The sequence below is a fragment of the Aphelocoma coerulescens genome, chromosome 10, assembly GCF_041296385.1.
Source record: "Aphelocoma coerulescens isolate FSJ_1873_10779 chromosome 10, UR_Acoe_1.0, whole genome shotgun sequence".
Taxonomy (NCBI): domain Eukaryota; kingdom Metazoa; phylum Chordata; class Aves; order Passeriformes; family Corvidae; genus Aphelocoma; species Aphelocoma coerulescens.
In genome coordinates, this window is record NC_091024.1 from 11,598,350 (window position 1) to 11,621,369 (window position 23,020).

General features: G+C 48.3%; 1 protein-coding gene across 1 annotated transcript in view; it reads left to right on the forward strand.

The window, feature by feature from the left end:
* SMAD6 (SMAD family member 6) overlaps positions 1–22,665 on the forward strand; it is a 115,114-nt gene extending 92,449 nt beyond the window's left edge. The window contains exons 6-7 of the mRNA XM_069025286.1: positions 21,033–21,286; positions 21,943–22,665. The gene's annotated coding sequence lies outside the window, so the exon portion shown is untranslated. The remainder of the gene's footprint in view (positions 1–21,032; positions 21,287–21,942) is intronic.
* Positions 22,666–23,020: the final 355 nt, after the last annotated feature.

Genomic DNA, 23,020 nt, shown 5'->3' on the forward strand with positions numbered 1-23,020 from the left:
GATGTCTGGAGCATGGAGAGTCTGCTTGGGATGGTCTGAATGTCACAGCAGCATGGATGGATCACAGCTCCCAGCCCTTAACATGGCATTTTGGAGCTGAAATATTAATTTTCCACTCGTTGGTCTGGATTCTGTTTCCACCCCGAGAGCTGGCAGAGCTTCTCCCAGCTCCCTCTGGAACACCACAACGGTGGCTCTGCTGGAGCTGGAGGGAGAATATTCCGAGCGCAGCTTTTCCTGCTGCTCTGACAGGGGAGCATTAGGGAATGACAGGCTGTGGAGTAGGGATAGCACTGGGAAAAGGCTCCACTTCATTCTGCTCTAACCAGAAAGTCTGTTCACCCAGAAGCCCTTTTGGGGGAGCTACTTATTTTCTAATCTTGTGGTAATAATGGAATGACACAGAAGTCTGGGGATAATGCAAACAAACTGATTTCCTCGTGCACCAAGCACAAAAGGAAGCAGGGAAGGGTTTCAGCGACAAGGCAGAAAAAGAGTTTATTTAAAATAAAGATTACAAAAATAACCTACTGTCAAAGATGATGTGAAAACCATTAAATAGCAATTTAATGTAATTATAATTGCGAGTGAGTGAAGGGCTATCTCACACAACTCCAATCAATCTTCCTGCCTGGATGTGTTATCCCGAGCCCTCGCTTCTGACTCCAGCCCTGCCTTCCTGCTGCAGAAATGCTCTGTTTGGAATTCAATTCCATGCCAGGCAGAGCCACTGAGACCCAGCGATGTCCTCCAAGGGCTGACGGAGAAAAAGCAGCTCAGACTCTGCCTTCCCCAGCCCTGAGAGCCCTTTGGGAGCTGCTGGAGTTGACACCAGAGCATGTCACAACGTGGCACCAAACAAGGAGCAGATGGCACTGCCAGGCTTGGCTGTGCTGAAGTTTTATGGGCATGGTGGATCCTTATTTACTAAACTGGCAGAACACGCCCAGCACTTCCAAGGAATGGCAACAGTCAGCTGGACCAGGCCGTGCTCATCCCCACAGAGTGCTGCTGCTCCCAAGGAATAATGCTTGAGAGCGAAAGTGAAGTCAAAAGTGCTTCCAGCAGTGGGAAAACCCAGGCCTTGACCCAATGTGCCACCCAAAAGGACACTAGAAGAACCTCCAAGCTGGGAATTGAGGGTCTGTGCGGGTGTTGGTGGGATCCTGCCCATGGGGCCATGGTGGCCTGGCATGGGAGGCACAGGGATGTGATACCCCAGGTCTTGCTGCAACATTTTGGTGTGAAACAAAGGCTCCTCTGCCAGCTGGGAGTGAAAAACCCAAAAAATTAACAGAACTGATCTCAGTAATCTAATTTAGAGCTGGTTCAAAGGACTCTGTGAGGTTGGGAGGTTAATCAGAGACTCATTAATAGGGCTTGGCAGCAGTTTGGGCAGTGCAGGACCTGCACACCCATGGTGGGGAGCTGGTGGGACCATCACATCCCGTGATTTATATCTCAGCAAGAATGTGAGACTCAGCTCTGGCTGCTGCCAACAGCTTTGGACATGCTGGGAAGAGGTTGTGTGCCTCTTGTTCCCAGGAAAATCAGTGTCTGCACCCTTCTTCTTCAACCTAGAAAAGCAAAGAGAGGCAGTGCTGGGCCAGAAGGGGTGGTTGGATGTTTCTCCATGTCACATGGACATTTCTGATTTGGACTTGATGATCTTAAAATCTTCTACAACCTCAAGCATTCTCTGAGTCTGTGATGGATTTGTGGGAAGTCCAAAGGCTTCTGCTCAAGTAGCTCTGACAGCTTCTCCTGCCTCCTCCTGAACCAAGGAACCCTTCCCAGCCCTCGGTGCTGGTACTTTCCAGGTCCAGCTTAGCCCCAATGTTCTTTAGATCACAAGACAAGCCTCTTGAAAAGGAAAATTGAGCAACAGGACCAAGGGAGAGATGTCCAGAACCACTTTGAGCAGCCTCAGGGAGCTTGTTTCATCCCCAAGCAAAGGGGAGCTGAGGATTAGCTTTGTGTCACAGATTGTTCTGAGGGGGGGAAATGGACTAATTAATTGGCTTTTCATTTGGAAAAGGGGTGGTGGTTTGAGAGCTCAAACTGCCTGATTACTGCCAGTACGTTAATTTCTCCTGGAAAAGTGGCTGCAGTTTATCCCGATCATATTCAACTCGAGGCAATGAAAATTCTTCTTGCTATTTGTCTTGGCTTCCCTTGCTGGTACAGCGTCTGCAAAAATCTGTCATGCATGACATGCTCCCCTCTCTTTTTGACAAGTTATTCCTTCAGCTGGCTAATTTTTCATTAAGAAAAATGCCAGGAACACCAGATACCCCGTCAGGCCTCCGTAAGGGCTGCGCACCAAGATTAAAGGCTGAGAAGCGTGGCTCTGCTGGCATTGCTTTTTATCCATTATTTTAATGGATTTGTTATTAAAAAAAGCCTCTCGACCCCTTCCTGCACTTCTCAGCCCCGACAGCTGGATTTTTGCCTCAGTAAAACACAGAGATGGGGTGAAATGTGTGGTTTGTACAAGGCAAAGCTGCTGGTCAGGCCGAGCTGTCACACGCTGTGCTCAGCCAAAAACTTCCTCTGGCTGGCTCTGGGTGCTGCTGGTGGCTGAGGTGGGGCAATCAGTGGGATTAGGGCACAAAGTGGAGGCTCCAAGCAAAACAAGGGCATTGTGGATTAGGCAGCCTAGAAAACGTGCAGTTTCTGCTCTGATTCCAAAGAATTCCCAGCTGGGGTCGTGTCCTGGGTGAAAGAGAGCACAAGGGATGTGGAGCCAGGGCACTGGTGCCTTAAATAGGAACAGGAGAGATGGTCTGGAGGTTCAATTCAAGGCTGAAGCTACCATGGGGACATCATCTAGATCCCTGCAAGACCTGGTGAGGTCTGAGGACCCAGTGAGATGACGGGGGTGAGAGGGGGGATTTAGGGATGCGAGGCCTGCGGGATCTGAGGCTGGCAAAACTGCTGTGAGAAAGGTCAGAGGTTTGGGTGGGATAAACAGTGATTTTTACAGTGCCCAGTGTCACACCCTGCTGGGAAAATGGCACTGGGTGGTGGCCATGTGGGGCTTGGAGCAGCAAAGCAGGTCCATCCCTGGGATATGCAGGAATGAGGGAGTAGAAAACACTCTCAGGCACAGGATGGGGTCACTGGGGTGGTCCTGTGCAGGGCCCGGAGCTGGATTAGATGATCCTTGTGAGTTTCTTCATGAAATTCTATGATTCTATGACATTCTATGATTCTAAAACTAGTATTTAGAGTATTTTTATCGTCCTCCTTACCCCTGCTACCCTTTGCTTTGCATTGTCAGCTTCCTGAGGCACAGGGGAATCTTTTATAAAGGCATTGAACAGGATTTTAGAACTGAAGTGGGTAGTTAAAGTGAGCAGTGTCTGCCAGGCAGAATGAAGCTCCTACAATAAAGCAGCAGTGGGTGAGAAAATCGGTATTTTGGTACCCAAAATAACAATTTCCCTGCACGTGCCTTAAAGCACGGAGCAAACTCAGGGGTGCAGCTGCAGAGAGCCACAAACTGGCTCCCAAAATGGGGCTGGGTTTGGCAAAGAGTCATTTCCATCGTAATTAATCGTGGCTGTGCACGAGGAGGAGCCAGGGCCAGGGCTCCTTGGGGACCTCCCTGTCCCAGCACATTCCTGGGGAGCCCCTCAGAGAGCAGGGAAGGAAGCGGAGCCCCCAAATATCTTCATTTCCTCAAGGACTTTCCCCAACAGATGGGAGAAAATTGCTATAAAAACCCCGAATCCCAAGACGGGAAAATATAATGAGCTATGGGCAAGGGGAAAAATAAATGCTGAGGGATATTTATGCAGCATGGGGAGCAGACAGATCAAATCAGAAATTCCAATTAAGTCCATAATTTATTTCCACGGAAATAATAAAATTAGAGATGGGCCCAAGCGGCGAATTTCCGATTGGGATCCCGATCCAAACAGCCTTTTTGGGATGGTTCCATGTCGAGCAATCTCCATCCTGTGGTGATGGGCACCATGGAGCTGCACCAGAGGCAGGGCCTCCAAAAATTTTGTTGGAACCCACTTGGATGAAGTAGCAGCACTCAAAGGGCATCATAAATGGGAGACACTGGGAGAAGGGATAACTTAAAAAAAATACATTAATATCTCAAGAAGGAAGCTACAAGAAGGAAGGATTCATTGAGAAATAGCACATACACCCTGCCCACATGGGAATGAAAAGTAGGAATTAGCCCTGGGGAATGCCCAGGACGAAGAAGTGGCAGTTCCCTTTGGCTTGGTTTGGCTCTTGGTGTGAGGAATTCAAAGCCTGGTAAAAGCTGCTGGGGATTTATGGCAGGATGAGAGCACAGCATTGTCAATCTCATTTCGGGAGGATTCCATATTGCAAATTCTTCTTATTAAAAAATTCTCAGTGCTTGACCTGAGCTTGCTCCAGGTTTGGTGCAGGGCTCGGCTCCGTCACCGTGTGAGCAGCACCCTGGGAGAGTCTGGTGTCACACGCCATGGCCTGGCACCCTGTGCCAGCACCCTGCCCGTGGCTGGGCTGTGATGGGACCAGTAACCCCATCCATACTGGTACCTCTGGCATGAGAATCTCAGGGAATGACATGGGAAAAGCCTCATTTTTTCCTGAGCGACCCAAAAGAGCGTTGTGTTGGTGGCTGTCTGCAGCTCGCCATCATCACCAAGGAGGGGACTCTGTGGTTTCTTTCTACCTGGGTCTGTGTTATGCTGCTCTCTGGGATCCTCATCCCATGACCATGAACTCCATGCATGGAACACTTGGGATAGAGGGACCCACCCAAAGGTGACCAAACACCACCAGCAGCACCCACAGCTCTGCAGGTCACCCCCAGCCCCTCAGGGCTGTCCCAGCTGCTGGGCTTCTCTTTCAAAGCCTCACACCTCCTTCAGGAGCCCTCTGTTAGCATTTCATCCCAGCCTTCCAGCATCCCCAGCACTCGTGAGTCACCTTTTCCACCCAGTCTTATTTAACCCCCCCCCCCCCCCTTCCAGCCAGGACATTTTACAGTCCGGAGCTGTCATGATTAGAAATGTGTGTTTTCAGTGTTCTTCCCCTCCCTCTGCCCCGTTCAAACCCCTCCATTTACAAAAACGGGGAGAAGTATTTTAAACATGAAGATCAAAATTACACACCAGCTTAAATGTGTCACTTTTTGGCACAGCCACCTCATTTCTCAGCCAAGACTTGCAACTAAGACTTCTGCTCCTCTATTTTATTGATTTCTTCTTTCTTTTTTTTTTTTTTTCTCCTTTCAACAAGCCCAAATAGCCACTTAACAAAAATAGATTTAACCCCTAAGTAGCTGCTCCATCTGCTTCCTTGGGGCTTGGGGTTTGTGCTAATCCAGAGGATTTCCCAATACCATGGTGGTGCTTGCTGAAGTTTCTCAGCTTCCCCTCAGTTTGGGGTGCGAGCAGCTCCACACGAGGTGTCCTGGGTTTTCCCAGTTGCAAATGTGGGTTTCTCAAATAGAAAGGTCTGAATCTTCAGGAAATACAGGCTAATTTATATCCTGCATCTCATTTCCAGGGATCTCGGAGTTTCTCAAGTGTTGTAGCCTTTAGTGCACCATGTAATTAAAAGGGGGATTGTGACTGCAAATGCAAATAGCAGCCAAAAAAAAGGCAACAAAAAAAGGAGTATGAAGCAGTATTTTTCACTGTATTTGTTCAAGGCTCTTGTAACAGGAAGATCCCACCAGACAAATGGGGTTGAGCTGCTGTGGTTGGAAATGGAGTGGGTTCAGTGATCTCCTGCAAACAGAATATTTTGTCTCATGGAATATAAAACACAACCCTATTGTGTAGTTTAGGGGCTTTCCAGGTTTCTCTGCTGCATTTAGAACTCTGAGGCCTCAGGTAATAAATACACACCCATGTTCATTGTTATCCCAGCCTGGGAATTAACCAAAACGGGGGAAGTGCATCCTTGGTGGAGCCCAGGCAGCAAAGCTGCGCTGGAGCAGATGGGTCAATCCCGAGCAGCAGAACAGAGGGCACGGCCCGGGGCTCCTGGCTTTGTCTCTGGATGGCTGCAGGGCACAGTTTGGGAATGTCACACATCTGGAAGCAAGTCCTTGCCCTGCAAACCAGGGAGCAAATCCCCTCTTCCCCATCCCCGTGGTTCCTGCTGTTCCTGCTTCCCAGGAACACGATAGGTCTGATGTGAGCCCGGGTTTTCACTGACTCCGTGTAGCACTGAGCAACAGATGGAACCATAAGATCAATATATAGTCCAAATAATTAAGAATCGTGTTTTTAATTGTGCTTTTTCAACAAGCATTTCAAATGCTCCCTAAATCAGCTGCGTGGTTGTTGATGTGGGGAGAAGTTGTGAGAGATTTTGGTTTGCAGCTGCAAAGAGACTGATCCAAACGAGTCCAGCGAGCGCCTTTTGCTTGTGAAAGGTTTGTGGCAGCTCCAGGGGGATCCCCACAAGTCATCACTGTGTGATATCCAAGAGATGAACCTGGGAAGGAAAGTAAAGCACAACTGGTTTTATCCTTCTGAAGGCTTTGGGCTTTATCCTTCAAAGTCCTGTGGTTTTGGAGGAATCAAATGGTTTTAAACTTTTGTAGCTCCTACATGAGTTGAACATTGTGTTTTTTGGGGAAACTGCAGCACAGGGATCTTGTGGGACAGGCTAAGGGAGAGAAGCAGGAATACTGAGCTCTCCTTGCCTCTTTTTTCCTTTGCTCAGTAGGACTAAAACCCTTCCCAAGAGCGACATTATCCCCCAAATGCTCCAGTAGAGAACGAGCCGAGCAGCCTGGTGGGATGAACTGGATGTTCCCTAATGTCAGTGTTCTCCTTGGAAAACTGTGCATCCCGTGGGAAAATAATCCTATCTGGCTATTCTTTTAGGGATTTAACCACAGCAAGTGGCTGAAAAATCAAGGCTGATGAAGAGGTGGCTTGGAAGGTGTCCTGTCTCCTGCTGCCCATCCCCACGCACACAGAGGGATGCTCAGATGGGAAAAATCCTCGTGTGCCTTTGGGAAGGGGCACAGTTGATGGAAAAGATGCTTTATTGGGGAACACTGGGAAAATGTGCACCCCTTGCCATGGGATTGGTGACCCTCAGCAGCCTTGGCACAGTGCTGTGCCAGTGTGGAGCTCCTGTGTGTTAAAGGCTTTGAAACTGGGAGAATATCCCAGAATCAGGGAATGCTTTGGGTGGAAGGGATCTTTCAAGGTGATCCAGTCCCATGGCAGGGGGCTGGGACACCCCAGCTTCCCACCAGCCCCGGGTGGACCTTGAGACCGGGCAGATGATCAGAGATGCTCAGCAGAGCCCAGGGTGCTGCAGGAAGTGCCTTTGGAATTGCAGGGGAGATGAAGTCACCACCCCCAGATTACAGATTTTTGGCCATTTGGTGTCATCTCTTGTTCTAAGGGGCTTCACCACCTTACCAAGGTGCTTTTGGGTTGTTTCCATCCATTAATGCCATTTGGGGAGGTCGTTTGTTTATCCTCTGGTTGGAGCAGAACACAAAGGCACATCCAGATATGTCCAAGAGCCAGGAGGAGCCTGGTCTGGTCCCACAGCAACCTCAGCCATCCCACCCAAAGGGTGTCAGCCCCACAGCCAAGCCCTGCCCCTCAGCAGCAGCTCCCAGGCTCGAGAGGCTGTGCCATGGCATTGGGGGATCCAGGGGAACATCCCAACTCCTCCAATCCCCAGCAACTCCCAGACCAGTGCAGTGCCTCCTCCTTGCCTTAATTTATATCAAACATGGCCACATCATTCAAACAACCTCGTGTTTGTGCAGGTAATGATGATCTAGGCTCATTTATGCAAGATTATCCTTTTATCACATTTCCAGACTCATTTATGAGGCTCATGTTTTCCCCTCAAGGGCATCATCAAGTGAGTTAAGTTGTACTATTTGCCTCCCGCAGTGAACTGGCAGGAGCCTACTTCATTGACTGATGAGGGCTGCTGCCTTCGCCAAATAGGGGCTGTGTGATGGATATTTTACTTGTGAATATTAGAGCTGGAAATTAGCATGTTTATTGAGGTAGAATGTGTTTGTTTACATTCTGCTACCCATGGTATTACCTTTTATGACCTGAGTTATTTAGCTGAGGAGAAGCATAAGCGCTCCCCATCTGGGGGAGGGGAGAGGGGGAATAAAAAAAAAAATAGATTAATGAGCTACTAGATATCAAATTATGCTTTAAGTGAGTGACAGAGAGGCCTTGCTGAGAGCTGCCCTGCTCCCATCACCTGGGCTGGAGGACAGAGGGTTGGGAGGGAGAGACTTGGCTCAGTTTTGCTTATTTTTGCCTATGAGGAAAGAGGCTTTCCAGGGAGGAAACCATCCAGTGCCTCTTGAAGCCTCCAGCAGCAGTTGGATACCCCTTGGTGGGGTTGCTGGGTGGGAAGAGCTCAGGGTCTCAATCTTCAGCCTGCAGCACCTCCCTTTCCAGGCTCCTCCATCCCATTGCCTTGATTCCGTGGGGAGAGCCTGACCAGCACATTTCAGAGCAGAGAAGCTTTCCCCAGCCAGGGAAGCCTAGGAGATCCTATAGAAAGTGACCCTCTTTGTGTCAAATTTCCCCAAAAAGTCATTCCTTGCCTGCTGTAAGTGGCAGTGGCACATTCATCGTGCGAATGACCTGGTCACAGATCTGGTGTCCCAGCCCACAGTCAGGAGGGTCTGGAAAATGACACATTCCCAACCCTAAAGAATGGAAGCTGTGAAAGTGCTCCCATATCAAGTGCTTGGGAATGCAGAAATATTCTCATATGCCGAAATGCCTGCCTGGAGCAGAGAATCTGCCTGGGCAAAGAGGGGGCTGGCTGTGGGACAGGGGACTCTGCTCCTGGGTTTGTGGAATTCCAGCCTGTCCTGAGCCTGTGTCAGGATTTAATATTATTTGCAAAGGTGTCTGCCAAGCTCTCTCAGCTGGTGCAGCCTGCAGACAAAATGTGGTTTATATCAAGTCAAAGAAATGCTCTCTTTTGTCTTTCAGCAAGATTTGGCTCTGATTCGTATGGCCTTTAAAGATCCATTGTAACATGTGAGCAGAAGAGAAAGGAATTAATGTTGTGTCACATAGAGAGCAAAGAGGAGGCATCAGTGATGGGCAAAGCTCCTCCTGTGCCTGCTCATGAGCTCTGATGGGCAAACCAGGACTGGGAAATCCCCTAAAGTCCCACAAGCCCTTCCCTGGTCTGTGGGATGAGACTGAACTCCCACCCAGGCCCCCATCTCCGCTCACCTGCACAGCCCCCTCTGTGCTGGTGGCCTTGGACGGCTGGCAGGTGACACTGGCAGTGCCACCACTGGATCTGCCAGAGCTGGCAGCTCTGAGAGCAGTGGCAGCATCACCCCAGCAGCCTCTGCCCCTCCTGCTTTGCTCCCCACGTTTGTTCGCTGCCACGTGGCTCTCCGGGGTGACATGGAGACAAATATCACTTCACTCTCACAATAACTGGCAATAAAAATTATGATTGCCAATATCTGGGAGGCACTTGTGAGTCGTAAGATGAAGCGAATTAACAGCTTGAAAAATTGTTGGCCCTGGCAGAAAGCAAAGCTCTAAATGTTGGGATTATTTCCCCCGTGCCACAGCTCTCAGCAGGGGATGGTGCAAGTGGGATGTGCTCTGGCTCCCACAAGGAATCATTTCTCCCCTCCCTCTTCTTCATGGGTGTTGGAGTTGTTGGAGTGTTTAATATGTGGCAAATGTAGTTGTGCACAGATCTGTGGGTGTGTAAATCAGTCACAGGTTGGTCCTGGAGCATCCCAGGCCACTTGTGAGCAGCCACAAAGTCATTTCTTCTCAACTTCTTTCTCAGCTGTTGGGCCAAAACTAGATTTATCCTGGGTCTGTGCCTCTTCCTGCTCTCCTAAAGAGCTCTCAGTGTTCCTTTATCCATATTCTTCCTCTCCTCATCCTGCTCTTGGCCTTAAAAATCCCATGATGTCATAAATTCTTGGGGCTAATTGTGCGTTCTGCAGGAAATACTCAAAGGGAACAGTTTGCCCAATGGGCTAAAATACATTTGCATGAAGTGTTCATTGAGCAATTATGAATAACCTGCAAGTTTTAAAAACAGCCTCTTTGTGGCTAATTTGAATGTTTGCTGCAAAGTGCAGCATTTGCTGAATTAATGAGTCATTACAGATATTTCACTGAGCTCTGGTGGCACTGCCTGCTGCTGCAGGAAGGGCTTTTTATTCTTCCATTGCACCTGTACCATTCCAGCAACATGCAATGCTTAATTTCTGCAAATTACTCCTACTAGAGCAATATGAAATACAACTAACTTGGGGGAAGGAGAGGTATACTTTAATTAAATCATCTCACAATTAGTCCTTGAGTGATGAGGTAAAGGTGGTTTATCTCTGTGCAGTGGCACCAAACCACTGAGGAGATGCACACAGAGGGAATTCCAGAATTTATAGCGGCCTTCCAGTGCCTCAGGAGAGCTGAAGAGGGACTTGGGACAAGGGATGGAAGGGTAAGACACAGGGAATGGGATAGGACAGGGCAGGGTTAGGTGGGATATTGGGAAGGAATTGTTCCCTGGGAGGGGATGAGGCCCTGGCACAGGGTGCCCAGAGAAGCTGTGGCTGCCCCTGGATCCCTGCAAGTGTCCAAGGCCAGGCTGGATGGGGCTTGGAGCAGCCTGGAATAGTGGAAGGTGTCCCTGCCCATTGTAGAGGGTGGAACAGGATGAGCTTTAAGGTCCTTTCCAACCCAAACCATTCCATGATTTTATGATTTCATAACCAGGTGAGTTGTTCAACAATTGGAGATTTCCTAAGAGCCTCCAAACACCTCTTTGGGGTTACTTTTGCTGCTGGCCTGGGACCACCCCAATTTACAGCATTCAGACTGACTCCATGAAAATGTATATTTCCTGGAAGTGTATTTGGGCCCTGATACTATGGAATAATACACAGAGAGATTAAAACATGCCACCAATCAGATGTTTTGAGATTAGAAGGATGCACAACATCGAGTGTAGATGTAGATTTGGTCCTTTGGGATCTTCCCAGCTGTGGGACTTGGGCTCTACTCCTCTTTTGCACTTTTGGGGACTTTTTTTTGTACCCCGGGAGCAGAGGGATGTCACCCCCCCACACCACTGTGGGTGTGATGGTCCCCTTTGTCCCTTGCACAGTGACACTTGCACCCCCAGAAGTCAGAGATCCATCCCAAACCTCTCCTAGGTGGGACAGAGATTTCCCCACTCATTTCCCTTTGGATTTCCTGCTGGAGAAGGAGATGAATGCTGAGTGCTTCCGAAGGCAGAACTCCCCCAGCAGCATTTAGCAGGATGTAAATTTTCCTCAATGATTTATTGTCCCCAGAGTTTTAGACAGAGAAAACATGCTTGCAGTCTGTCCTGGCTGACACTGCAAACCTTGTCTGGTGCACTGAGCCCTCCACAAGAGAGGAACATCTTGTGTGTAGACCTCTAGGAGCCCCTTGGGAAGTCACTGGGAATTCTCTGTTGGCAGATCCTGTCCCCAGTTGAAGAGCAAGTGTTAAACAAAGACATGTGCAGGACAAACCTGTCCTTCAGTCACTGTTGTCCAGGTATAAAACATAAATTTACTTTTTAAAAAGCCCCTAAGTGCAGTTTAGCAGCAGAATTTGGGATAAAATCATTGAAGGCAAGGAAATGCAGCGGCAGCAGCAACCTGAATATTGCAAGAAGCAGTGGGATGCAACCCAGGGATGTGCACAGGGGTAGTTTAATGCAAAATGTCATTTCTTGAAGTTTAGAAAACTGTTTATAATAACAGAACTTCAGCTTCATCCCCCTGCAAAGCTGATAAGCAGCACATTCAGAAATACACAGCCACACAGGATGCAGACAACACTAAGCAAAAAGCCTGAATTTAGATTTTGGGCTTGTCTTAGGTTGCATAACAGCCTCAATGTTACTTAAATGTAGGTGTTTAGTGTGTGGGTGCAGGCTCCCGTGTGTGTGTGTGTGTGTGTGTGTGTGTGTGTGCATTAATAGCAATTTGTGATAGATGCCTCTGGGGCCCACACATTCAATAAGGAAAAAGGAGTTTTTATGGGAGATAACATAACTGTTTGCAATTTGGCTATTCATTGTATCTTTGGCATTTTATGTACTGCATTAGCTGAAGCAATTTCATGCATATGGATATAATGCATTAAGTAGGAGCATTTAAATATAGTGAAACTAATTTTATGATGATTAGTTGAAGGAAAACATTGCATTGGTATCATCTATATAGGAGCCAATTTGCATGAAAATGCCCAAAGTTGCTATGCCAACATTTTCTGTGTTGCCGGTCGGGGTCGTCTCTGTGTCAAGACTTTGTATTAAAAATCGGTCTCCAGTGCCCGTGTCTTTTAATTCATTGCAAGCTGTAGGCCATTTGCTCACAAAGCGCTTGCAGTAAAACAAATGAATAGCTAAAATACTCATTTGCATGATTCCCATTTGAAAACGATTCCCCTGAAATTAAGGAAGCGTGTGACTCGGTTGTGAAGATGGATGGGCAGATGAGCCATGCAATTAATATTTTTCGGCATCCTCTTTTAAAGCCCTCCTAAGACTCTGAGCAACACATGCTGCCTCCCAGACAAATTGGGGCCCGCAACAGTTCCAGGGCTGCCATGGCAGCAGCTTGTTCCCACTCTCTCCCCTTTATTGTCTCACTTACATTATGCAGTAATTAAAACTATTTACCATTCCTACTTATCTGCCATCTGCTGCCATTGAAGTTTCCTCTCCTTTATAAAGCCATCTTCGGCAGCCGCGAGGAAAGGAACGGAGTCAAGGACAAGGAGGGGGAGGGAGGAGATGCTCCTGCTTTTATTAATAGGTAGTGGACCAGGACGAGGTTGAGTGTTGTAAACAACTGCGTACTTCCACGGAGAGTGTCATTTTCTGGGATTTACATCTGGCCACCGTGACAGGAAGAGTGTTTTCTGGAGCAAACACTGGCACGGGGTAGGGGGGAATAGGCACAGCAGAGGCATTGGAGCTGTAGGTGCAGCAGGGGGACGCTCCTCTGTTTTTACACCAGGATCGTGCTGACGGTTCATTCACTCCCCGGCCAAACCAGGAGGAGTGAATGAAGGGTTTGGATTTGAATGGACGCTGGTTTCGCAGCAGATCCGTGAATGGGAGCTCGGTTCCTGCAGGATGCAATCCCGTCGGGTGCACTGACTGCAGCCAGGCTGGATTTGCAGCAGAAGCAGTACTCGAGGTCAATATATTGGAGAAATGGGGATGAAAATGCCCGGAGATCTCCAGGGCTCACTGTGGAAAATACGGTCAGAGCTCGAGGCCCGAAGTGCTTAAATCACCCCTGGGGCTGGGGACAGGAGTGATGACAGCCAGGTAAACGCAGCCCGCGGGAGGCTGCGGAGAGCCCAGCCCCGGAGGCAGATTTAGGGAGGGCAGGTCCCCCAGCAGGGCTCTTACCCAGCCGAATGGGCCAATAAAACAGCTCCCAGGGTGCTGCCGGTAATAAAAAGTGAAGAAGCCGGCAATTACTGCCGCCCTCGTCGCGTAACTCATGCTCCAGATTATTTACAGTGACTCTAAAATTTAAAAAATCCAGTTGTCTTAATTGCCTTTTTCTGCTGTGGGGATGTCACCGAGGCACGGCGGCACGAGCCGGCGGCTTCAGCTGCAAGAGCCACGGACCAGCACGTCTGGAACTCTGGGTCTGGTCGGGGTAGTCGGGAACAGTTCACAAAAACACTGAACTTTGCTAAAAACTGGTAAAAAGCCCTTTTTAGTTGTATATTCTCCCTTATTACAGCTCTGGCAGGCTGAGTTACTGCTCACAAACACAGCCATGGCACACAGGACTCTGGCTGAGTTGGGTTTTTTCTTAGAAAGCCGTGGCAGTTCCATGAGTTTTCCGTCATTCGGCTGCAATTGATTTTCTCAGTGTTCGTTTTTTTATACATAAACACTCAGGTCTGGATTTCAACTCTTTTTCGTGGCAGTCCCTGTTTTTGCCACCATCTCCTGGTCTGAGGAAAACATTGAGGGAAAGAAGGAGGAGAAAATGTTTAATTCTGGGTTTGGGTTCTTAACCATCGGGGATGTTGGTGTGAAGCATCATCCAAGAAACTCTGGCAGAAATAGTCCAAAATCTACAAAAATATGGAACAGGGAGGAAATGATGCTGTTACAAACAATGCTGGCAAACGCTGCTAGTCTGCTGGGGTGGCTCATTTGGTGCTCCAGATATCCTCTCCTGCCCACATCTGGAAGGATTTAAGGGTTAGGTGAGAACCAGCATCCAGTTTTTTCTCAAATCCAGCCTTGGATGCTCGGAACGACAGTCATTTTCCAAGCCGTTAAATTCCTTTGTTACCGTGCAAATACTTTTCATTCCTTCCCGAGTACAGTAGAGGGGGCATTTTTGCACCAAATTATTTACAGACATTCGGCTGAAACCTTAAAACACAGGGCTCTCTCTGGTCCTTTTGTGGTGGCCACACTGGGCTGCTCCCCAGATCAAAGGCCCTTGGAACACCAGGAGATTGGAGCATCTCAGGCACATCCCAGTTCATCCCAGCAGGATGGGACCACCCTGCTCGCCCCATTGTTCCTGAACCTCATCCAGATATGGCTGAGATCCGTAGGAGGATGGAATTTGGCCCCAGAACAGTGTAATTTGCTTTTTGCTTGGTTTTGGGCTCTGAAAGGTTGTGTTCCTTTAAAGAAACCTCTGAAAATCTCAAATATTCCCTTCATCCAAAGTTGGAAAACTGGCTGAGTTTCCTTCATGCCATCCTGCATCCCTATCCCTTTTTGTAAATGATTTTGCATCACAACCCCACAAAGAAATTACCATAGAGATCCCATTTAAGGCAAGGGGGGAAAAAATAATGTAAAAGGAAATATTTTAGGTAGGAGTTGAACAGCAAATGCTTTTTGGTCTCTGTGGGGAGTAATGATCCACAACAAGGACACAATTCTATATGCATGTAATATTATCACATGCTTCAAAAAGCTTTTAAATCACATAAATGCAGTTATGGACCATTGTACAAAATAAACATTCCACTTGTGTTTAGGCTGTTTTTAGTTCTTTGATCTAAAGTGATGCTTGCAGATTTTATTGCTTTGTAAATTAAAGCAGCTTTGATTTGATTGAACTAAATTAATAAGGCTTCTGCCTTGTTGCAAGATAACAACTACAGTATATTTTGGCTGCACTGCACGTAAGGAAACTGCAGCCTGTAACAATTCCACTGAAGCTTCATGGAGGATTTCAATACCTATTTTAATTAAAACAAAAACCACTAATGTGTTCCTTAAAGAGAAAAAAACTTCAAGTCCTTTTAAATCTATTTTAATATGTCTTAAGGACTAGAAGATAAATGGCAGGAGAGCTGGGCTCTGACAAGGGACTTTTTCTCTGCCTTTTGGATTTGCTTCTTGCACGTCTAAGGCATGGCTCCTTTAGGATAAGAAATCATGGAATTCTGGAATGGTTTGGGTTGGGAGGGACCTTAAAGCCCATCCCATTACCCTCCTGCCATGGGCAGGGACACCTTCCACGATCCCAGGCTGCTCCAAGCCCCGTCCAACCTGGCCTTGGACACTCCAGCAGTGATTCATGGTCAGGTGGCCTCTGACCATGCTGGGAAGGTCCGCAGCCCACTTTAACCAACATGCAATGACATTTTCCAGCTAATTTCTCATCTGTGGGGCTTCCCAGCACAGGGACCATTTTTAAATACCCTGAAGAGGCTCCCATAGCTCACAGGAAAGTTTGGGACATGGACATTCCTGGGAAAAGGCTGGTTCAAACTGTCTGATAATTTTAAGGAAGCTCTTTGCTGCCTGTGGGTCCCCTTGGCTTTTCTTTCCCCCCTTGGGAAGTTTGAAACCAGAACTGCATTTTGCTCAATTTCATTTCCCAAAAAAACCCTTTAACAAGAGCTGCTCTTTGAAAACTGTAACAATAAAAAAAAAGGCAGTGCCAAAAAAATGGAGCTGCCACATCCTGACCACAAGGGCACCATGGGAGGAGTGGAAGAACAACATCCAGCAGGGAAAAATAGGGAGCATAGGGGCTGTGCCACTCCACTGGTGGGCAATCCCACATGCCCCAACCCTGGAGTGTCCAAGGCCAGGCTGGACAGGGCTTGGAGCACCCTGGGATAGTGGAAGGTGTCCCTGCCCCCATGCCCCCCATGGCAGGGGGTGGAACGGGATGAGCTTTAAGGTCCCTTCCAACAAAATTTTTCTGGGATTCTGGGATCTGGTGGGGTTCCCAGGAACAATTGCAGCTGGGAGGGCTCAAGCTACAGCTCTCCCTGCACATCTCCAGGGCTCCAGAATGGAAACAACCAAAGAAAGTGTAAAAGCTCCCTCAAAATCTTTGTGGCCCCATTTCTCCAGCCCCTGGTTCAATACTGCCACATAAAGCAGGCCCTGGGGTGGTGGAATCCCCACATGGGATGAAGGGACAGTGTTTGCTTATGGGCTTCATCCATTTTATCCCAGAAACTCAGATCCATCCAATCTCCCCTCCTTCACCACGATGGTGGATCTGCCCCATACAACAGTGCTGGGATGATTCCCAGGGTTTTTCTAACTGGGTTGGAGGGACAGATTTGCTGGCCCAACCTTTGCACGGGCAGGTGACGCCTGGTCCTGATGCTGAGCCCCTGCTCAGCATCCCCTGATATTCCTCTTGTCTCTGTTGCGAGCTCAGTAGTGGGATGAAAAAAATCCCCCTAGGCTCATCTTCCCCAGCAGCAGCCCCAGCTCCCCATCCTTCCCCTCCCTCTTACTCTTTTCATAAATAATTTTAATATAGTCCAGAGTGGCTCAAAACAGGAAACTCTGCTGTTTTAGTTTGGTCTGGAGTCAATTTTCCTAATCCCTGTGGTGGAGTTGCTAAGTTACCCTATCCCAGGGCCCTCGCTGCTGTTTTCATGTGGAAAAAAAATAATAATAATCATTAAAAAAAATCTGTTCTTCACCAAAGTGGCGGAGTTTGGGAAAGCTGTGGCTCGTTACTGCGCCAAGGGCCCGGCACAAGGAGCCTTTGCAGAGCTGTCCTTTAGAAATCCCGTTTGAAATCCAGCCCTAGAAAAGCAAAGTCCTCAGCGGCTTCGGCGAGGTCAGGCGGGTCAGACATGAGATGAAATGAAAGACAAACAGTGGCCGTGGAAAGCTTTCCCTGCCATCTCCTCGGGCGTAATGAGCCCTGGCTGCGCGCTTGGACAGAGGCCAAACATTCATTTACCACAAATCTTCTGTAAATGATTACATTACCTTACATTAGTTTCTGTAGTACCCCCAACTGTTCCTTCCAAAGCAAGTTAAGCAGAAGGAAAGCTGCCACTTCCCTGTAATTATTCTCCCTTGGCCAATGCTCCTCCCATGCTCCTGCCCGGAGATGTGGGAGAGAGAGGGACAAATCTGCCTTCCCTCAGTGGCTTCTTGGACACTGCTGTCTTGGGTGAGGGAACAGCGGTACTCACTATGGGACAGGGAGGGTGGAGAGCAGGGATGCTGCTGGAGGTGTAGGATCTCCCCAAAACTGCAGCTGGGAACAGGAGCAGGTCATAATCATGGAATGGTTTGGGTCGGAAGGGACCTTAAAGCTCATCTCATTCCAACACCTGCCAAGGGCAGGGATGCCTTGCACTATCCCAGAGTGCCCAGTGTTGCTTCATGCCAGGGGTGATGGTTTGTCCTTTTGCTCCTGGGGTCTCCTTGGCTTCTGGAGGTCCCTTGGGTTGAAGTTTGGACCTCAGCAGCATGACCTGGCTCACAGCGAGGGAGGCCGTGGCATCCCTGGCCCTGCTGCACTCTAGGCAGGGATAAAGGCTCAGAGAACTCTCTGGCCTGCAAGCTCCAAGTGTGGTGTCATCCCAAAATCTGTAATCTGGAAGTTTTAGAGAAACTTCATCTCTCCCTAAGTAATTCCTCTTTGCTCCCACTCCACCTCCTCCTTTCCCTAAAGCAAAACCACTCGGCACAACCCCTCCTCTCTCCACATCAATACCCCCAGCACCCTCCTCTGCTGTACCATTTTGTCCAAGCTGTGTTTGCCTTCTGGGGCTCCTTTTTCCAGTCCAGCCATGTGCCTGTGAGTGATGAAAGAGCAACTGGGCCCTTCAGCTGGGTGCAAACTCATGCTCTGCTAGTGTGAACTACTTTTCCTTGATGGGATTGACAACCACACAGTGATTTCTCCCCTCTCCACTCCTCCTCACATAACAAATTCCTGTGGCTTGCAGTACAGGGCCAGTTTATTTATTTTCTCCCAGCCCTACATGTGCAGCCCATGTTGCAGAGGCAGAGTGATCCCTATCCCGACAGTTTTCCATCTCCCCAAGGCACAGGAAATAGCATTGCTTTGCCTGGCAGGGCTGGAGTTACGCTGGAGGCTGGGGCTGGGGGTGGTTTGGTGCTCAAAAAACCCTTGGGAAGATGCTGTGAGATGAGCAGCAAACTGAAAATAACCCCTGGGAGTCAATCCCTTCTTAAATTAAGCCAGGGAGCACCGGAGCTTTCTGTCATTCCCAGGTGTGCTCCCCTCCCTGTGTCCTCCCTCCCCTCTTCCAGCCTTTTCCCGAAGCCTTCTGCTAATCTGCCATTTGTTATTGATTTTATTTAAGCTGCAGCAGTTTGTTATGATTATTAATTCCAGGCACATTTTTAACAGCACTAATAGGCTGGAAGAGAGAAGTGCTCTCATTTGCACACCCCTTCTCTCTGGAGGTGATTTAAGTCCATCCATCTCCCCAGCACAGAAAAAAAATGGGAGAGGGAGATAAAGGCTGTTAATGGTGGGTTTAAAGTGCTGAAGTGTGAGTGTGAGGGGGTGAGAGGTGACAGCAGGAGGTGTTTAATTATCATCCTGTGCCATCACAGGTGATAAGGGAATCAAGCTTGTGCTGCCCTTATGGGAACCCAGCAAAGTGGTGCTGATTCTGCAGCTACTCCCCATTAGACAGACAGCCCAAGCACCCAAATATCATCTTAAAATGTTGTAATTTGACCACAAGTTATCAGCTTGCTCTGGAGCTTGTCCTTGTGCTGAAATCTGTAGGTTCATCCAAAGGAGGAGCAATGGAGGGAGCACTGATGCTGCTCCTCGTTACATCCGTGATCCTGCCACTGATGTTTGCTGCTCACACCATGAGAGGATTTTCCCAGGAAGGGAGAATGCCTTTGTTGGTGTGAGTTCTGGAGTAAATAACTCCTGGATTATCCTTGGCAAGCATTGCCTTGCATGGAGACACCCAGCACTCCCAGAGTTCAAGGCTGCCCTGGGAATCCTGCAGGGAAAACCAGCAGGGTTTTTTGTTGGCATCTCCCCCTTCACCTCCTGGAGCGGAGGAGCCTTTTCCAGGGATGAGGGAAGGTCACTGCTCTCCTTGAGAGGCCTGGTGTGGGCAGGAGCTGCTCCCAGTGCCATCATTCCCATCGATGTCATCACTCCCATCGATGCCATCGCTCCCTCGCCTCCGGGCACGAAGCTCCGCTGTCCCCAGGCTGGCGCCGGGAGCCCCTGTGGGCCTACAGGAGATGAAAGCAATCAGAATAACAGTGGGACATGAGCTGTGTGCAGGAAAAACCCCGTTCTGAGGCATCACAAAGGGGCCCAGGGTTGATCCGAAGTTGCTGCTTCCAGGAAGTTTGCCTCTTGTTTGATCTATTTTGCGCATCACTATTAAATAACTAATTATTTAACATCTTTTAAAGCTTTGCTATATATTACAGCAGGCAGGACACAAATGGCTGCTTTTAATAATATAAAAGCCCATTAGCTTCATTTACTGTTAATGTTAAAATAAACATGAGGCAATTTAGATATACTATTCCAATTTCACGGAAACTTTGATGTTTTTCTTCTTCACTCACATAATTAAGGGAAAAAACTACTAATGATATTAAGTTTGTACAGTGTTAATGACAGAAACAAGCTGCAGTAGAAATTGCAGCCATTAATATGGAAAAATAAAATATTTAACATGGGAGATAAATGAAAGCAATTTTAATAAAGTAAAATGAAGAAAATTAATTTTAGAAACTTTCAGCATTCTTAAAATGCTCTCGGTTTGTGACACGTTTTTGTGGTTTTCTGCTTGGGATTATTTATGATTATTTTTAACACCTACCTGTTTTCTTTTTTTCTCTTGCCCATTGTTTTCTCTGAAGGCTGAATTCAGCCCTGATTTACACCCCATAACCTGGCAGCAGCTGACGATGGGCTCATCCCTAGGAGATGCTTTCTCATAAGGAGTTTTTTGGGAAGCAGGAGCCCTTCAGGCATCTCAAACGCCCAAATGCCATCTGGGGATGCAGGATGGCGCTGCCTCATCTGGACGAGGCTCATCCAGGTGGCACCAGCATGGATACACAGCATTCCCAGGGAATGTGTGGCAGGGTTTATGGCACAAGGTTGTGCTGTGAGGGTTGAAGGCTGAGCATCAGCGGCACAGAGAGCAGCTACAGGGGCTCTGCTGCAGCAGGATCTGGGCTGAGACCACCACAGGGTGGAAATCTGAGTCCGGGAAACAACCTGGAGCTTGGCCAGAAACCAAAGGGGTTCTGTGGTCAGGGCACGAATAACCTGTGGGGTGCAGCAGCTGACACCAACCTGTGCTCCCATTCCCATGGGCTCTGCTGCCATGGATACCAGACCAGTGAGGAACATCCCTCTGGGTCTCCATTAAACCCTGCTTCCCACAGGAGAGGGGCAAGGAGAGCTCATCCCCAAGGAGAGAAGCTCTTGCTTCATGGCTCAGCCACCCAGGCCCCATCATCCCTCTCATTTCCGAGCCCCTAAAGTGGATCCATTCCCAAGAACAGTCCATTCCCACATTTCCAAACTTTGGAGGGAGGACAATTGACACCCACTTACATTTCAGCCTCTCTGCTGCCTCTCCCTCACCATCAGCTCCATCACTAACATGTGACAGCCTTTGCCAGCAACCCATTTTTAGCAACAACTCAGTGATTTATTTGATTCTGATGCATTTTTTACAGGAAATGATTAATTAAAGGAATTCTTTTCATTGCCATTAATTGTTTTGCAGACAACCCGAGGAGATAATCATCGCATGCTGGCAATCACTTGCCATCAATTATCCCCACACTGCTGCTGTCAGTGGATCACAGCCCCTACCTGGTGGGAGTCACTGCTGGTGCCACCGACACATTTTCCAGTAATGTAGGACTGGGGAGGATGGGAAACAGCTTCCAGACAGGCTCCGAGATTGATATGTAAGCCAAAGGGAAATGCATTAAACTATTTAACTGCCTGGAAATCCAGCATAATGAACATCCAAAGGTATCTTATTACTAGTTCACTGTAGCTTGCCTTTATTTATTTGTTAGCATTTAAATTTTGTTCCAATTAGTTCTTGTGTTGGGAGCTCTCTTGCTGCAGGGGTGGGTCCTGCTCGTGCTCAGCTGAAGACCCTCAAATCTGCATCCAAGTGGGTGGGAGTGGGAAGGGAGAGGGATGGCAGACCCTGGGAACAGCCAGGTCGAGGATTGTGCAGCAGTGACAGGGACCTGGCATTGTGGAATTTGGGTGGCCCTGGCTGAGCTCTTCTGTCCTGCCAGCCAGGCCACCATATCCCCACCCAGGGCCCATCACCACCTGAGCCAGAGCTTGTTACCTCCTCCACTCCTGTTTCCCAAATCATAAAATCATGGAATAGTTTGGCTTGGAAAGGACCTTAAAAATCATCTTGTCCCACCCCCTGCCATGGGACACCTTCCACTACCCCAGGGTGCTCCAAGCCCCATCCAACCTGGCCTTGGACTATTCCAGGGATCCAGGGGCAGCCACAGCTTCTCTGGGCGCCCTGTGCTAGGGCCTCCCCACCCTCACAGGGAAGGATTTCTTCCCAATATCTAATCAAAACCTGCCCTCTTTCAGTTTGAACCCATCCCCCCTTGTCCTGTCACTCCAGTCCCTGATTAATTGTCTCTCTCCAGCTTCCCTGTAGCCCCTTCAGATCCTGGAAGGAGCTGTGAGGTCTCCACAAAACCTTCCCTTCTCCAGGATGAACAACCGCAGCTCTCCCAGCCTGTCTCCATAGGGAGATGCTCCAGTCCCCTGATCCACGTCATGGCCTCCTCTGGAATTGCTCCAACATTTCTGTGTCCGTTTTTTGTTGGCAGCACCAGAAGTCAGCACTGAATTAGTTTTTCTGGTGCCTCCTACCCTCTCCCACCATCCTGTCTGTCGGATGTTTTAGGAAAAACCCCAAAACCTTCCTCCCATGACACCCCAGGGCTCTGTGTGTGTCCCCAGCCAGGTGTGGGGAAGGCTGGGGAGATGTGGTGGCCTCCTGCTCTCCCTGGGAAGAGCCAGGCACCCAGTGAGCAGAGATTTTGGGAGACTGGACCAACGAGCTCAGCAACGCCTGAGCTTCTCAAACATGCCAGAAGGACATTAAATGGAATGTATTCAGTGCTAAGAATTATGGTCTCTTCAGAACCTAAAGTGTATAATTAAATTATAACATCTGAGATTGGAATTGCTTTCTCACTTGTAGGGGAAAAAAAAGTAAGACATTTTAATAACATGTCATAAGTTTTACAGTTATTGGATTTTCAAATTGTTTACAAAAGCAATATTGTTCAATTGCATTGTTGTTTTGTTGGGGTTTTTTTTCTTAAGTCTTTTGATAAAAAGAATAAACTAACAATAATGTTCCCAGGAGGTAGAAGAAAATTGCATTTCACTTTTGTTATTTGTTTAATTATCCATTCAGCCAGTCAGTATATAAAACTCATTTTCAGCAGATTCCTCTTCAAAGTCTCCGGCTCCAGCTGTAACTGCAAAGAGCTTTCAACTTTTATTTAACACTAATAACCCAAGGAAATCCTGGTGTTCAAGTACTGCAGCACCTTGCCAGGGACATGGGCAGGAGGGAACATTAGGCTGGTAATTCCCAGTTTTTAGGATTGGAGGGGAGCACTGGCTGATAGTGTCCTGTTTATTTTCTATAGGGAACCACTGGGGACTCCTGAAAATCAACAGTCCCTGGTGATTTTGCAAATCTTGAGC